Genomic DNA, 17,074 nt, shown 5'->3' with positions numbered 1-17,074 from the left:
CCTTTGTCATACTAGGCAAACTCACCTACCACCTGCCTCCAGAGAACTCCATGAGTGGAGCCAAAGGAAGAAAGCACTTCTGCTGCGCATTGGCTGTGTTGTAACCCTGACAGCTGGGCATTTCCGTTTCCCAACAGTCCTGCTTTTATGAACTTCAATTAAAGTCCAGCTTCTTTAGTTGACAAATTCGAAGGAGTAAATCTCTCTATATCCCAGCTTTCTTAGAAGTAAAATGAGGGCAATGATCTCTGTCCTGTCAACTTTACAGAGTTGTTGGGAGAAAATAGGTAATAAAGTATAAATCGGAAAGCATGATTCATATATAAAAAAATGTCCACTACTTATGCTTCATCATAGGCATGTCGCCTGAAAATATCAAAGGCAGAATTTTTGAACATGAAACTGAACAGATAAAAAATTGTCTTTAAGGAGGATTTTGAGCCAAGAACACTCAGTTTTTTAAATCAAGAACTGCCCTATTCCCACCCACACGGGGAGAAAGGAAAGGCCAGGTAAGTGGGCGTGCTTCATGAGATAAAAATGTAACTGTCCTCCTAACTGACTTATTTTGCTGTTGAAAATACTATAAAGACAAAGCCATCTAGACGACTGAGATGGAGGAGAATGGAAAGAAGGGCAGGGCTTGCTCAGGATTTGCACAGGGAGGTAAACTGGGAGAGCAGAGGTTCTTTGAGATAAGTAAAGTTGTCCTATGTAGAGTCGAAATAGAAAGGAAGTAAAAAAATGCCCTGACGAGAGAAAATACATTAAATTACGCTTTAGAAAAAAGAGAGAGAAACTCGGAGATACCTGTTAATGACAAAGAAAAGAATTCAGTAAGAAGCTAGAAAGAAGAGTAAATCCTTTCGATCCAGATGAAAACAAAAGCTGGCCTGTAACTCCATGGCACTATCTCTCCACTCACACCCGCCACCACATTCCAACCTTTATCAGGCTTCACCCTGAGGATGTGCAGGAGAAATTTCAACATTCTTGAACTATTCATTTCATAATGTCAATTGAGCAACATCACGGGGGCAGAAATCACAATATGAGTTTTATTTTCTGTCAGGAAAAAAATAGGAAGAACAAATAAATAGTTGTTTTTGTTGGGCTCCCCTGGTGATTACACACAAAAGACATCATACTAATTTGCAGAGGAGATAGAGAACCAAGAGAGGAGAACTGGAGCATCCGACTAGCAGAAACACTAAATTCTGCAACCTGAATGTGGTTCATGAGAGTAAAATATCATATCATGAGATGATTTATTTCACTTTTGAAATTTATTTTTAGAAAGTAATAAGGATTTTTATTGTCAAAACGAGAGATCATAACAGAAGATACAAATCAATGAATTGTTCTGATAATTTTAGACTCTAGGGCATCTCTATGGAAGGGTCAGCTCTTTATGTACTGATAGATAAAATATTATCTAAAACATGGCCAGGCGTGGTGGCTCATGCCTATAATCCTAGCACTCTGGGAGGCTGAGGTGGGAGGATCCCTTGAGGTCAGGAGTTAGAGGTTGCAGTGAGCTAGGCTGATGCCACGGCACTCTAGCACATGCAACAGAGTGAAACTCTGTCTCAAAATAAATAAATAAATAAATAAATACATAAATAGAATAAAATACTATCCAAAACAAAAAGCAAGTATTTGAGACAGTGTTCAAGACAATGATTGAACATGTGCACAGTGAGAACGAATAAAAAGGCTGTTTCCCTATTTTCTTTCCTCAGTAAAGAATGTGTTGCATAAAGGTATGAGGCTCATTTTGGTGACAAATGTTTTCATACAGAAAATGTTGAATTCTTCCATCTCCACCACCTAAAAAAGTTTCAGGCCCTGACCTGATGATAAACAAGGAAATCAAAATAAGGTGACACTACGTTCACATGAACTCAAGGCTATAATCTAACTGTAGTTACCATCTTTACTTAAAAACGTTAACATCTATTTATCTATACGAAATCAGCATACTGAATTTTCTCCCTTAGGAAATTTTCAACCAAATTGAAGTTAAATTAATCTCACATTAAAGTGTAAGACAGGATATGCAAGACCAGTGTTTGTTCTGTGGCATAAAAAAGCAGTATCCCTCCACAGCACTGGCCCAAGAAGTACCACATGAAGAACTGGCTGCAGGACAAAGTGATCCATTAAGTCTATTAAAATGCAAAAAACTCCAGTTTAAGCCTGGAAAAGGTGGTCCTTGCCAGGTCTGGCTTTTAACTATACCCAGGTCTCAAACAGATCTCAGGCCCACCTACCTGACAAGGCTGGCACACAGCACCAGCATAGTCAAGAGGCCCAAAATTGTCTAAACCAGTCAGTGAGCACCTCTATGCCATGATTCGTCAGCACTCACATTGACAGCGGTAATAGAATCAAGAAGCCTGAGTTTTTGGAACAGCACAAACATTTATTATCTAGTAAGAAACGATCAAGTTTGTGTCTTGGGTAAATGATACAAAAATAGGTAACGAGGTCCCACATACACCACTACTGAGATTTAATCTAACTTTAAAGCAATGAAAAATGTCTTCTTCCACATAACAAGGGCAAACTTTGCCTTAATGTTTCTCAAAAACCAATTATGTCTCCATCTATAGCCTCAGCTTAAGAGGTGTTCTAAAAATATACCTTTTCTATGTAGGAACAAAGGTAAAAGGGAAGTCGGGCACAAGAAATCCCCTATCTAGAGTCCCTGGAATAGAAAGAGCTCTAGCAGCCAGTGGCATGATCACTTTCAAGTCACAGAGTTTGAGATAGTGGGTCTGTGGGGATTGTTTCTTCCCTTCTATCATTGGGGTGTCCAACTTGGGTGGCTTGAAGGTGGCTGGATCTTCAATCATGTGGGTGACCTGGGCTGGGATCAGTTCAACTGGAGAGGGTTTCTGGGCTCCTCCGTAGGCCTGGGTGGCAGAACCTCCTGAATCACACTTCTGGAACGATCTTCGTCCAAAGAGGCTCAATTTATGTGATGGGTTTCTGTCCTTATCTCCCCTTCCAGAACCCATGGTGCAAGGATTGGGGCCAGGTAAGGCTGTGGAAGAACCAGAAGTGAACCAGCCTCTGGGCCTCTGCTTAGGGCCAGAATGAGGGGTGCTGCTTGGGGTGGACTGGGCTGACACATGCTGCTTCTCTTCTTTTGCTCTCTCTCCACTCTGTAGCATAGACTGAGTGGCTTAAACAACATACATTTATTTCTCACAGTTCTGGATACTAGGAAGTCCAAAATCAACGAGCCTGCAAATTTAGAGGCTAGTGAGGGGACACTTCCAAGTTTGCAGACAGCTGCAGCTGCCTTCTTGCTGTATCTTTACATGGCAGAGAGCAGAGAGCAAGCACTCTGATCTCTTCTTATAAGGGTACTAATCCCATCAATAGGGCCTTACCATCATGACCTCAGCTAAACCTAATTACCTCCCAAAGGCCTTACCTCCTAATGCCATCACATTGGGGTTAGGATTTAAACATATAAATTGTGGGAAGAAACAAATATTCAGCTCATAGCACCCTCTAATGAAATAGTGGATCTGAGAAATGATCATTAATTGCTGCTAAAACCATTAGCTGATGGAATCCAGCTGTAATACCTGAACCACTGATCAATCTTAGCACAATAAGGTGGGACTACAAATTATTAAGTAATTAAATATGAAATGTCTGATTTCGAATTAAAAATTTAGTTTATCATATCTCAAATAAGAAGCAGTACAATTAATCAGAGTATGCACCTAAACAATTGACACAGTTTTGCCATCTTAAGGGTAGCTTGTTTATGCCAGCAGTAAATAAGCCTGGAGAGCAAGTGGCAATGAAATTGCAAAAGGCGTTTTCCACAGCTTGTTGAGAATTGAATATTTTTCCTGGCAAGAAGTGGGCCAAAGCCTGGAAGAAGTAGTAGTCAGTTGGTGCAAGGATTGGTGAATACAGTGGATGACAGACAGTTTCCAAGTCCAGCTTCTGTAGTTTAAGCACTGTTGTTTGTGTGACATGTGGTCGAGCATTGTCTTGCAAGAGGATTGGCCTGTCTCTATTGACCAATCTCTGCTGCTTCATTGAAACATCCTCTTCATTTCATACGATTGGTTGCAGTAGACATTTGCTGCAATGGATTGACCAGGTTTCATGAAGCTATAGTGGATAATATCAGCGCTGGATCACCAAACACACATCATTAGCTTTCTGGATGGATATTCAGTTTTGGACTGTGTTTTGGCACTTTATCTTTATCCAACCATTGTGCCGAACACCTGTAATTGTCAAAAATCATCCATTTTTCATCACACGTAACAATACGGTATAGAAATTGTTTGCCTTTATGTTGTGACAGCAAAGAAAGGCAAGCTTCGAGACAATTTTTCTTCTGACACTCATTTAATGTATGTGGAACCCATCTATCCAGCTTCTTTACCTTGCCAATTTGTTTCAAATGGTCCAATATTGTTGGAATAGTAACGTCAAACCTTGCTGCTAATTCACGTGTAGGTTGAGATGGATTCGCTTCCACTACAGCTTTCAGCTCATCATTATGTCAGGTTCGAGTCCCTGGTTCTTGGTTCCCAGTACCAAAGAATGGTTGACTGAGTTGAGGGAATAAGTGAGCAAGCCAAGCAAAAGCAAGTGGGCAAAGCACCAAGATTTACTGAAGCCCAAAGAGGGAACAGGTTTATCTCTACAAGTGAAGACTCTGAGATTGAATAGGACTCTCTCCTTTATACTAAGGTTTTAATTCTGTTAAGTTAAGGCTGAATATTCATGGATTTTCTTGGAAAGGGGCAGAGAGTTCCCAGAATGGCAAGTCCTCCCCTTTTCTAACCCTGTAAGGCAATTTCCAAGGGTTACCACGGCATTTGTAAACTGTCATGGCGCAGGTGGGAGTGATTTTTACTATGCTAATGAGGGTAGGTCACTTGAGGACACTGTCACCTTGCTTGTACGCATGCTCCAAAGACCCCTTTTTGTGGCCTTGATCATATCTCTATTTTATGGTTTCTCTGCCTCTTTCTGGTTGGTCAGTCCTTGGAAGCCCCCTATCGTAGACCAAATATCTGTTCTGTCCTTGGAGACCCCCTTGACAAAGCATCTGTCCCTTCTTGGAAGCTCCCTCTGGTCAATTTGTTCTTCCCTGTTGTAGACAAAGCATCTGCTAGTGCCATCTGTCCCTCTTCCTCCCTCCTTATCCCTACCGAACAATTATCCACCTTGATCGCAGGTCCCCCATGTGGTTCATTCTCAAGATTAAAATCACCACAATGGAACTTTTCAAACCACTGACGTACTGTGTGTTCATTAGCCACGTCCTTCCCAAGCACTTTGTTGATATTTCAAGCTGCCTGCACTGCATTGGTTCCATGACGGAACTCATATTCAAAAATAACGAATTTTTGACTTACCCATGGTTTCACAAAAATTGTTCTAAAAAAAAATTTGAAAGATAATCACAAGTCAAAACATGCGTTTGAAAGACTGAGGATGTACCTTCACAATAAATATAGAACAAGAAATATCAAAGTTACATGTCAGAGATATAACTGTCAAACTTAGCATTTAAGGAAATCAGACATTTCATACTTAATAATCTAATAGTACAACCTCTATGGAAAACAGTATGGAGATTCCTTGAAGAAATAAATGTAGACTTACCATTCCATCCAGCAATCCAACTACTGAGTATCTACCCAAAGGAAAAAAAGTCATTTTATAAAAAAGACAACTGCACTCAAATGTTTATTACAGCACAATTCACAATTGCAAAGATGTGGAATCAACCTACATGCCTATCAATTCATGAGTGGATAAAGAAAATGTGGTATACATACACCATGGAATACTACTCAGCCATAAAAAGGAATGAAATAGTGTCTTTTGCAGCAACTTAGGTGGAACTGGAGACGATTATCCTAAGTGAAGTATTTCAGAATGGAAGAACAAACACCACATATTCTCACTAGTAAGTAGGGGCTAAACAATAGGTACACATGGGCACAAAGAAATGTAAAGGATATTGGAAACCAAGAAGAGGGGAAGATGGAAGGGAGTGAGGGATAAAAACTTGCCTATTAGGTATAATGAACACTATTCTGGTGATGGACACACTAAAAGCCCTGACTCAAGCATTATATAAGGTGTCCATGTAACAAAAACATTTGTACCCCCTTAATATTTTAAAATAGAAAATAATAAATAAATAAACAAAAAATAAATAAAATCTTAGCACAAGAAGAGGGCCAACTGTTGTCTATCTCCAGATGGAAAAACACGCCACTGCCTATGAAATCACCTTGCCAAAAAATCAAGCTTGAACCTGATTAATCCTTTAGATCAACACTATCCAATAAAATATAGTGCAAACCACATATATAATTTTAAATTTTCTACCAGCCACATTAAAAAAGTAAAAATAAATAGGTGAAAATAATTTTAATATCTTATTTAGCCCAATATACCAAAAATCATTGAAATTATCACTGAAATATATAATCATTAATTATAATCAATAATTAATGTTTTACATCATTTTTGGTACTGTTTTCTAACTTTTAGAAATCTGTTGTGCACTTTACATTTAGAGCATATCACAATGAGACTAGCCACATTTCAAGTGCTCAATAGCCACATGGATTCTGATTCAGACAAACCAATGGGAGAAAAGTAATGAGATAATGGAGCCAATGTAAGTACTGTCTAGGTATTTGGTTATAGTGAGGACTTATTAGGTGTAATAATAGTACTGTGTTTAAATATTTTAAGGGAGTCCTTATCTTTTAGATACATATTGAAAGATTTATGATTGAAATTATAAAACGCCTGGGATTTGCTTCAAAATAATCCAGCCGTGTCAGTAGGGGGAGTGAATAAGAATGTAGAAGACACCAGATTGGTCATGAGCCGATTGGTTGACACTAAGAAAATGGTACCAGCTTGCTGTTTAATGTTGTGTCAAAAAATAGAGAGGGTCTTGTTCATTGAACCCACTGCAAATGAGATAATGGAATTAGGATTAGCTGTTATTACTGTCAATCACTTCTGACCCCAGGGGAGGTTATAACAATGGCCAGAATGCCTCTTCTGACTTTGAAGCAGACATGCAATTGTGGGCCACCCTACACTATCACCCCCACTGCTGAAGAAAAATACAAAGATTGTGGCTCTAAATCTGCTCAGTTATATGGAAAAAAAAAATGAAGCAATTTCAGCTGCTTTCAGGGAAGAAAACTAATGTTTCCAACCCAGCTTGAGAGACAGTGCTCCTGGAGGAGAATCTAGCATGGTGGAGACAGCACTCACCTAAAATGAAACCTCCAAAGGGAAGTTAAAACTCAGAGTGAGAAGACTGGAGCTGATATGATGAGTTAGCCATTCCCTCTGGTACTAAACTTTGGAGGTCTGGGTTTTGTTTTATCAAAGAAGGCAATGATCCTTTCTTTTGTGTCACTCACATAGCCTAGTCAGTCAGCAAATTGTGAATAATAGAATGAATGACAGAAATGTAATCAGAGGCAATGTGGCATTGTGGGAAGAACACAGTCAAATCTGGGAGGACTTCTCAGGTCATTTTATTAGTAGCCTGGCATATTCTTCCCTTAGTAAAATTCTACACATCCTTCTTAAAATTACTAAGTCAACTATTATCCCTGTTGTTCCCATAAGTACAATAGATTCATATTCATCAAAATGCATGTTCTTATTTTATTATAGTTGAGAAAACAAGGTGAGAAAGACTTTCACACTTTTCATACCATGGCACTTTGTATATCCCACTAGCAAAGTGATTACTATGCTGTTTTGTAATGAAGTATTTATTTCCTCCATTGAGCTGTGACTTCAAAAGCAAAAACCCTGACATTTTCACCTTTGAATCTCCACCATCCAGAAAATGTAAGACACAGTAAGAGGCAATACATGTTTAAATGAACAGATCATCCATTCAACAAATATTATTGAACATCCAAATATATTAACAGTATGAAATGGCAACTTTTAAAATCTTTTTACCTCCCAATGAACACTCCAGTTGTGCCTGCTTAGCTAGGATCTTATCACTGACTTCAAAATCACACACACAAAAAACCCCAGTAAGTTATTTTACAGTCACTCTAACTCATATGGCCTCAACTTTGAAAAATTCATAACCAAAACTACTTAGTTTGACCTCCTCATGAGACATGGATTTAAATGACTTTTTGTTATTTCTAAAATTTAAAGTGCATATACAATGCTATCATTATGAACACTCAACTGAATGTGTTGCCCACTCTGAACTGTTTCCAATGTTGTTCCAAAAAGGTTTAGAGCAAATGCAGTGTCATTAGAAAAGATCTCTACCTCCTGTGATTATCTTCTTAGACATCCAGATTAAATCACCTTTTTCAAAATTCTGTTAAAAAAAAATCAGAGACATGACTCTATAGAAACACATTTATTGAGAGTAGCCAGGTTATACTGTTTTTCTATCCACTGCAATGTCTTACCCCAGCCCCTAAGTACCAGCGATGGCATAGGCTCTGGACCCAGATAGTCCTGAAATCAAAAGTAATTTTAAACATTTATTTGACTTTTCCAGTCCTTTTTCCTCAAATATAAAATGAACAAAGTCATACTTTGGGGAGGGATTATAGATTTGTTGGGAACCTTAAAATGATGAACAAACAAAGTGAGCTGATCTAGGCAGTCGGCTAAGCGGCAAACTCCACTCACTGATTTGGCCTGTGGTTCCATGTCTTGATAATGAATAGACAAATAATGAATAGACATTAACAATTTGAATTTTTTTTATCTATAGATATTATCATCTGGTGATTTTCTACCTTCTCTCATCTCTGAGGATAGTTCTTTTGTGGTTGGAATATGATTTCATAGACTATATGAGTAAAGTGAGCTTTTTAACTCTATGTAGAATATATGTAATTTTCCGGTTTGCTCCTGGTCTTTAAATTGCAAGAAGGCAGGTGATGTCTGTGGGGTTTTTGTCATTTGGACACAAGTGTCTAGAGAGTTGGAAGTGAATACATTTTTCTTGACTAGATGAATGAACAAATGCTAGGTATAAGAGAGTTAGGATGAAGAACATGTGTATGATTGAGTCATACCCCTGGTGCCAAGATATTGGGAAGTCCCTGATCAAGATGTTGGTTTTTAGGTGCTGATTGGCTGGAACAAATGCCATAGCCCATCAAGGACCCATGAGAAAAAAAGGATCAACTGATGGGGCCCTGGAAAATGAACACCAAAGCTTACTCCTTCTCTTCTGATAAAAACCAGCAACCCATAAAAATTAGAAAGGTATAATTATGGGAGGCGCATAGACCAGGGAGGAGATTATAAATGGCATAGTCCATGGGAAAGGGTTTGGTCTATATGATCTTCCTGAGCTGGGCTTGAGACATCTTTTGCCACATCCCATCATGCCCATGATTATAATAATGAGATCAATGAAGCCTCCTAACTTGTATCTACAAATAGAGTGGTCTCTGTATTCAAGAATCACTGTCATCCCAGCAGCTGGAGAGGCTACAGCCACTACTAGAGTGGCAACAATAATAATGTCTATACAGGCCGGGCTTGGTGTCTCACCACTGTAATCCCAGCACTTTGGGAGACTTGAGGCAGGAGGATTACTTGAGGCCAGGAGCAAGAGGAAGACCCCATCTCTGCAAAAAAAACAGAAAAATTAGCCCGGCATAGTGCTGCACACCTGTAGTCCCAGCTACTTAGGAGGCTGAGGCAGGAGGATCTCTTGAGCCCAGGAGTTTGAGGTTGCAGTGAGCTATGTGTTAGGGTAGAAAGCCTAGTAGGTGCTCACCGGTGTGGGTGGAGAAAGATTTCTCACACAGAGCTAAGATATGTAAAAGTAAAATTTGTTTTATCTTCTTAGAGGAAAGAGAGATAGAGTGAAAGATATAGGGGAAAGGGGGAAGAGAGCAGGGAGATGGCGTGGCATCCCAAAGACAGAGAAGGGGGGGCCAGCAGCAAGGCCAGGTGGCTTGCTGAGTATAAAGGGGACAAGAGAGAAAAAAATAGTGATGGCAGTTGGTAACAAAAGCCGATGTCAAAGTTCAAGATGTGGTTTCCGGCCTTTCCTTAGAGAATTGATTATCACGGGAGATGTGACTCTGTCCTCAAGATATGGTTGAGGCTTGGAGCTTGTTCTCCTGCTGTTTACTCAGGAACTCTGTAAAAGCAGAGTCTCAAAAAAAAAAAAAAAAAAGATTTTGAAAGAGAGAGTTTGACATCTCTTTTTCCTCCATTCAGCTCTTTTCAGAAGTTGTTCAAAACAGAACACCTGCAGGGTACCTGTTAGTGAGAGAACTCATAGGATTGTTCTTTAACGTTATTGGGGAAATGGTGGGATTAGGAATTTTCCTGTTATTTTTGCAAGGCCACCCCTTTCACCATGATGATATCACTGCACTCTAGCCTGGGTGACAGAGCGAGATCTTGTCTCAAAACAAAAAAAAAAAATTCTATGCAGCACCTAGTGTGTGAGGTAGGAGCCATGTTAGAGTACTGAGGCCGCATTGAGGCAGAACAAGAGATAGATAAGAACGTAGAGAAGGGCCAGGGCTGAGAAAGGAAAGCTAGACTCCCACTCCAGCCTTGCCTCTCATTTGCTGTTGGGCCTTGCATTAGTCACACTCTGTCTGGGCCGGGTTCTGCGTCTATAAAACGAGGGGGTTGGATAGATGATCTGTAACATTACTTATGGCTGTAAAATCATATTCCAAGTGTCACCAATGAAGCCTCTTTCTGACAAGGAGAAAGACTAAGCTATTTTTTCCCCCCTTTCTACAATTTAAATGTCCTTTTGCTTTTCATTTATATGTAAATGTATGAGCCTTTGACCAAAATAAAATTACCATCTCTGGGTCACTCCTCAGCCCTCTCATCATTAAAATGCAGTGCAGATTTCTGGAGCCAAAAAAAGGAAACGGGAAGAGTTATTAAGTCATCCCCATAGACCAGTCCTACAGCAGCAGGGAGTCATTAGGGGAGTGGCCCAGAGGGCACCAGGAGAGGTGATGGCACAAGGAAGTTCAGCTTGGCATAGGCTTCCACCTAACTCTGGCCTTGTTCTTGAAGGAGAACAGATGCTCTGTATAAGAAAAACACAATTTAGGGAAGTCAGGGAGTGAGATGAGGGAAAATCGTGGGCTGCTGGGTGATAGTATTGAGTTCAAATCCTGATACCCTGCTTCGTATCCTTGAGTGATTCAACCTCTCTGAGCCTAGTTTCCCCTCTATAAATTGCAGAACATAACATCGACCTGAGAGGGTTGCCCTGAGCAATAAAGAAGGGAATATGCTAAAGTACAGAAAGTATTGAGCAAATTGTAATGAAAAGAGAAATGTGACTAGTGATGTGTTAAATAAAGAGGGAGAGGCAGAGGGCCTACTGTAGGCATGTGGTGAGAAGAAAATCAGTTACACATTCCCACTTTAATTATTCCAGTGGACAAATATGTTGCAAGCTGGGGCAGGGGTGGGGATGCAGACAGGGAGAATACTGAGGAATTATCCATCCCTTCCAGAGCTGATAGTTTGGTTGGAAGATGGGACTCACAGAATTGAAGCCCTCAGGAAACCAAATCCCTAGAGCACTGGTTGTTGATGCCTTCATGAACAAGGGAAGCCAGAATAGAAAGAAGCCCTACTCTTTCAATCTTGAGAGTCTAGGATTCTAGAAAAGCATTTCAAGTTTTTATGGGAGATTGGTGAAAGGGGCAGCTTTGCTGAAATAATAGGAAAATATCTAACCCTGCAATTTCTAATAACAGCTACAGATCAATCATGAGCTCTCCCAGCTCTTTCTCTCCCTAGCTAACAGGCACCCTGCAGGGACTCTGTTTTCACAAACATCTGAAAGGAGTCCAATAGAAAGGAAATGTAAATCTCTTTACTTTCACCAGTAACTGCTTTCAGAATTTTACAGCTTCAAGGTGTTCCAGAGAAGCCCCTGGAAGGACAGCAGGGGAGCAAAGGCCAGGCCTCAGTTTCCTACCCCAAACCATATCTCAGGGGCAAAATCACATCTCCTGCAATAAGCCTGACTACATTTCAGAGTCTCACAGCTGCCTCCTAATTACTCAGCCATTTCTGTTTCAACTGACAACAATCACTATTTTTCCCTTTCTCTTCATCCCCCTTAAAATCAGCAAGCCACTTGGCCTCACTGCTGGCATCCCCTTCTCTTTCTTCGGGTTGCCATGGGCCATCTCCCTGCTCTCCCTCTCTTTCCTCTCTCATTCTCTCTCCAAGAACATTTTTTTTTTTTTTTACTTTTATATACATTAATCTCTGTGTGCAAAATCTCTCCACCTGCACTGTGAGCACCTACTAGGCTTTCCACCCTAACAATTGGTTCTTGGGCTGGACCTTGGAGAAGGGGTAGGATTAGAATATGACCATTTGCAAAAAGTAGGAAAGCCAATGGCAATTGGACGGGTCAGATTATGGCAGGCTTAGAAATTCAGGCTGCCAACTTAACCTTGGTCTGGATGGTATTGGGGAGCCACTGAAGGTGTTTAGTAAGGGAGTATCCCAATGAAGATAATATTCAGGAAAGCTTAGCTTGGTAGCAGTGAATGGTAGAAGGATAGGGGGTGGAGAGTGTAGTTGGGGAGGACAGGGGTGAAGGCAGGATGGGTGGTAATCTTCCTTGAATCAGGCCTTGACTGTCTCCCCTGAGCCAGTCACCAAGTCTTGTAGATCCTCCCTGATATATCTTATGCCCATCCTTTCCATTTCCATGTACTACATCATTCATCCAAGGAATAAGTTTTCCAGCTGGATTTGACTGGAAGACAGGTGCCATTGACATATAGACAAGGAAGTTCAAGTGGAAATTAGTCTGACAGAAGGAAGATAGACAATAAATTTGGTTTTTGACATGTTGGATTTGCAGTAATAGCTGAATGTTCAGGTGGAAAAGTAAAGTAGAACTCATTTTTTTCAACATGACTGGAAGGGACGTTTTACCAAAAAAAAAAAAAAACAACAACAAAAAAAACCCCATGAAATTGGGAGAGTCTAAAAAAAAAAAAAATTGAACATACTCTGTCACTCTCTTCTCGTTTGATGTGTAATCACTATGTGGGAACTGAGTATATTTGCATAGTTTGTGTTTTCTTTAGTCAGCATTATGGGGAACAATAAATAGAATTGTGATGGAAAGGTTATTTAAGTTTGTTAAATTAAAAAATAAATGAGTAGGAAATGGAAAATGTGGGTAAATATTTTAGCTTTGGGAGGATGTGAAAAACTGGTATCTACTACGTAACTGGATTCTACGAAGGATTTACGACCAACATAAATGATGCTGGGAGAGTTCTAAGACAATATTTTAACGCTTTGGAAGGAAAACAGATCTTCAGAGGGGAGACCATTTTCTCATCCGTCCATAAAAACTAGAGGAAAACTTTACCAGACCACAGAGCTTGCAATGTTCAGTCTTGAGGGCTAATCCTGCCCAAATTTCTTCATAAAGGAAGAGTCCTGAAGATGCTTGCCCTGTTTCTCAGTTATTGGGGTATCCCTTTCCCCCTCTCCTTTTGGTTTCTCTCCCCTTACTTTTATCTCCTCCCTCGTGTGCCTTTTTGATAGCAACTATAAAGCAGTGGTTATGAAACGGTTATACAACTTTTGCTTGAAGCAGAGATGATCATGTGGTTTGGGAGGGAAAGGGGAGAAGGACTAAATAAAAAAGAAGTGACTCTAAGCTGTTAAAGAGACAACCATTAATAGCAACATCTTGATTTTGTTAAGAGACAAGCTGAAGCCATCCAAAGCAGGCAGGGAACAAGGTGATAATAAGAGAAAATGTGTTTCGCAGACAAAGGAGTAGACAGCAGGGGAGAGCAGCTCAGGGAGAAAGAACATTAGGAAGAGTGTGCAGAGAGGATGTGCTAATCCCTCTGAATCGTAGTGGGGGAAGCACGGGGGCTGTTTGAACTCCTTGGCAACTTCGGCCTGGTCTCAAAGTGGATTGTGAGAAATGAGAACAAAAGAAAAGTTCACTCTGAGTTCCTCTTGACAGAGCAGGGGAAAGTGCTTTGAGGCCAGCACTCAAAGATGGTAATGGTAGAAAGTAGAACCGAGTAACAGACAAAAATAAAAAATAAAAAACTGTGTCAGGACACTGGGAGCTTGCCTAGCACAAAGTGAGATAAAACCACCACTGACAAGATGTTCAGCATAGGTCCTACCTCATACTGCCGTGTAAGTCACTTCTAACCAGCACTTAGCTGGCAAAAATCTGAAGATAATGCTTCAACTACTCTGAGAATATTCGTTCATTTGACAAACAGTAATTGAAATTTCACTGTGTTAGCCAGGACTATTGCTATTAATGCTGGAAGGTGCATTAGGAGCTCTTTTTTATTTTATTTCAGCATATTATGGGGGTACAAAAGTTTAGGTTACGTATATTGCCCTTGCCGCCCCCCCCCCTCCCGGAATCAGAGCTTGAAGTGTGTCCATAAGTCCTGTACCAGCTGGTTTTGTGAGGCCAGAAAGCATCACTGGAAAGTGAGTACTGGGAAATTGATGCTGACCCTGGAAGGGTACAGGCCCAGCAGAAAATAGGGATGAGATCTAGGCGAGCCAAAGTGGTAACTAGAAAGAAATGTGTTCACATTTAAACTCTTTGTGATGGACCAAATGTTATGTTTCCCCAAAATGCATATGTTGAAATCCTAACCCTCAATGTGATGGTATTCAGAGGTGGGGCCTTTGGGAGGTAACTGAGGCCATAAGGGTTGAGTCCTCATGAATGCGATTAGTGCCCTAGTAAAAGAGACCCCAGAGAGCTCTCTAGCCCCCTTTCCACCATGTGAAGATATAAAAAGAAGAAAGCAGTCTGCAACTGGGAAGAGGGCCAACCATGCTGGCACCCTGATCTCAGACTTCCAGCCTCCAGAATTGTGAGATATAATTTTTTTTTTTTTTTTGGAAACAGGTTCTCACTCCATCATCCAGGCTAGGGTAAAGTGGTGTCATCATAGTTCACTACAACCTCAAACTCCTGGGCTCAAGCAATCCTCCTGCTGTTAATGAAAGCTTAGCACTTGTCCACGAGGCTTAATCAGAACAAGGACAAGTAGCTGAAAAGAAGGAAAGAGATTATTTATTACTTTGCTGGCAAAGGAGGAAAAATGGCAGACCTTCTTGTCTCAAAATCCAAATTTCCCGAACATAGGCAGAAATACAGAGCTTTTATGGCGAGGGCTCCTCAGTTCTAGGCTATTGTGGTTAAGTATTCTAATCATCCCATCTCTGCCAAAGACAATGCCCATGAATTCAGCAGCCAATAGCTGGTGCCACCTGGGAGTTATCTCTTTTAACAAAGGACTTAACATGCCTCAGGGATGCAGGCCAAGCTACAGTTACCAAAAAGAGTGGGAGAAGTTTTAAAGAGACAGAAAATCTTTTATTTTGTTCCTCAGGTCCTTCCCTCTGTTACATTGCCTCAGCCTCCCAAGTAATGAACTACAGACATGTGCCACCACACCCAGCTAATTTTTCTTTTTTTTTTTTTTGTACAGAGGGGGTCTCACTCTTGCTCAGGCTGGTCTCTAACTCTTGGCCTCAAGCAATCCTCCCGCCTTGGCCTCCCACAGTGCTGGGATTATGGGCATGAACCACAGCACCTGGCCTAAATTTCTTTTGTTTGTAAGCCACCAGTCTATGGTATTAGGTTATAGCAGCCTGAACTAAGACACTCCTTAAGAAGAAAGATGCAACTCACTGCTAGTTTTTCCTCTCTAGGCGTAAAATTTCTTATCCATAAAATAGATGGTTGAACAAGAAATGCATACCTTCCCTTTTGGCAGATTTAGAATGGTTCTGGGAGTTATCTGGGGATCATGCAATGGAGATGGACAACATGGATTCTCTTAATGTGGGAATCTGTAAACAGCTGCAGGAACTAGAAACTATAGGTACATTTTCTGTATATTTTGATCCAGTTGTTGAGAAATTTTTAATGCTAAAGATGTTAAAGGCTTCCTTCCAGATTCTAAGCCAAAAGTTGCAAGCTAGGCACCCCTAAGTTTTGTTTGGCTAACAGAATATTTTTAAAAAATTGATCATCTAAAGATTGTGAAATTTCACCTGAAAACCCAGATTTCTGGCTGCTCTTGAAAGACCGAAATATCTGGCAGCACTGGACCCACAGCAGCAATTAGCTAGAAGTGGGTAGCAGCTGTCTTATTTAGATGGGGCACCTGTTCTCTAGTTTGATTGTTTCTACCACTCACATTATAACTTGTCCAAACCAGGGCACTTTGGAGAATAAAAGGGGTGGGGCTGTTAGTAATTATACCTGAACCACAGGCATAAACTGGGATTTTTATAAACTATGAGAATGTATGATTATACTAATTCACATTGCTTGCATTGGGCTTGCTTCATTTTTCTTTGCCCACTGTTATTTGGGTTTTGTGCTCACAAATCAGGGAGTCTCATGAGAAAAAAGTCAGAGAAAAGGTGTAAAATGAGGAAGAGACATGAAGGTTGGAAAGAAAGCGAAGAAATTCAAAGGAATATTAAAATGAATGCCAATTATACCAAACCTTTAGGTAAAGGCAGAGGCTGGCTCAGCATGTAAGTTTGACCTTCCAGGCTCCCTGCCCTATGCAGCACTGTCAGTTTTAATAAGCTGTAATCCCGTAGTTACAAGCAAGACTAATCAAACTGCAGAGAGCAGCCTGTTCCTAATCAGGAAAGCACAGTATCATCATTTAACTCTGTGGTTTCTCAGTGAGCTCCATGCTGCCTCTACAGAAAATAACATCCTGGATAAGATAGTTGCTTCCCACTCTAGCCTTGACCTTTTGATGGTCTTTGTTTGAACTTTTTATTAAAATGCTTTAATTACACAAATATTTGGTTTAAAAATGTTTTAGAATATTTTCCCTTTACTTCATTCCAGGGAATAACAAAATATTCCTCCCCCAAGATATTAATATATAGGAAACCTCAGACTCCTATTGATCACCCGAGTCCACTTGAAAGAATCATAGCCCCCGAATCCATTCTACACCATTTAGGATGTGGTTAGTCTCAC

Source organism: Eulemur rufifrons, chromosome 7, assembly GCF_041146395.1.
Source record: "Eulemur rufifrons isolate Redbay chromosome 7, OSU_ERuf_1, whole genome shotgun sequence".
Lineage (NCBI taxonomy): Eukaryota > Metazoa > Chordata > Mammalia > Primates > Lemuridae > Eulemur > Eulemur rufifrons.
Note: the sequence above shows the minus strand (reverse complement) of the source record.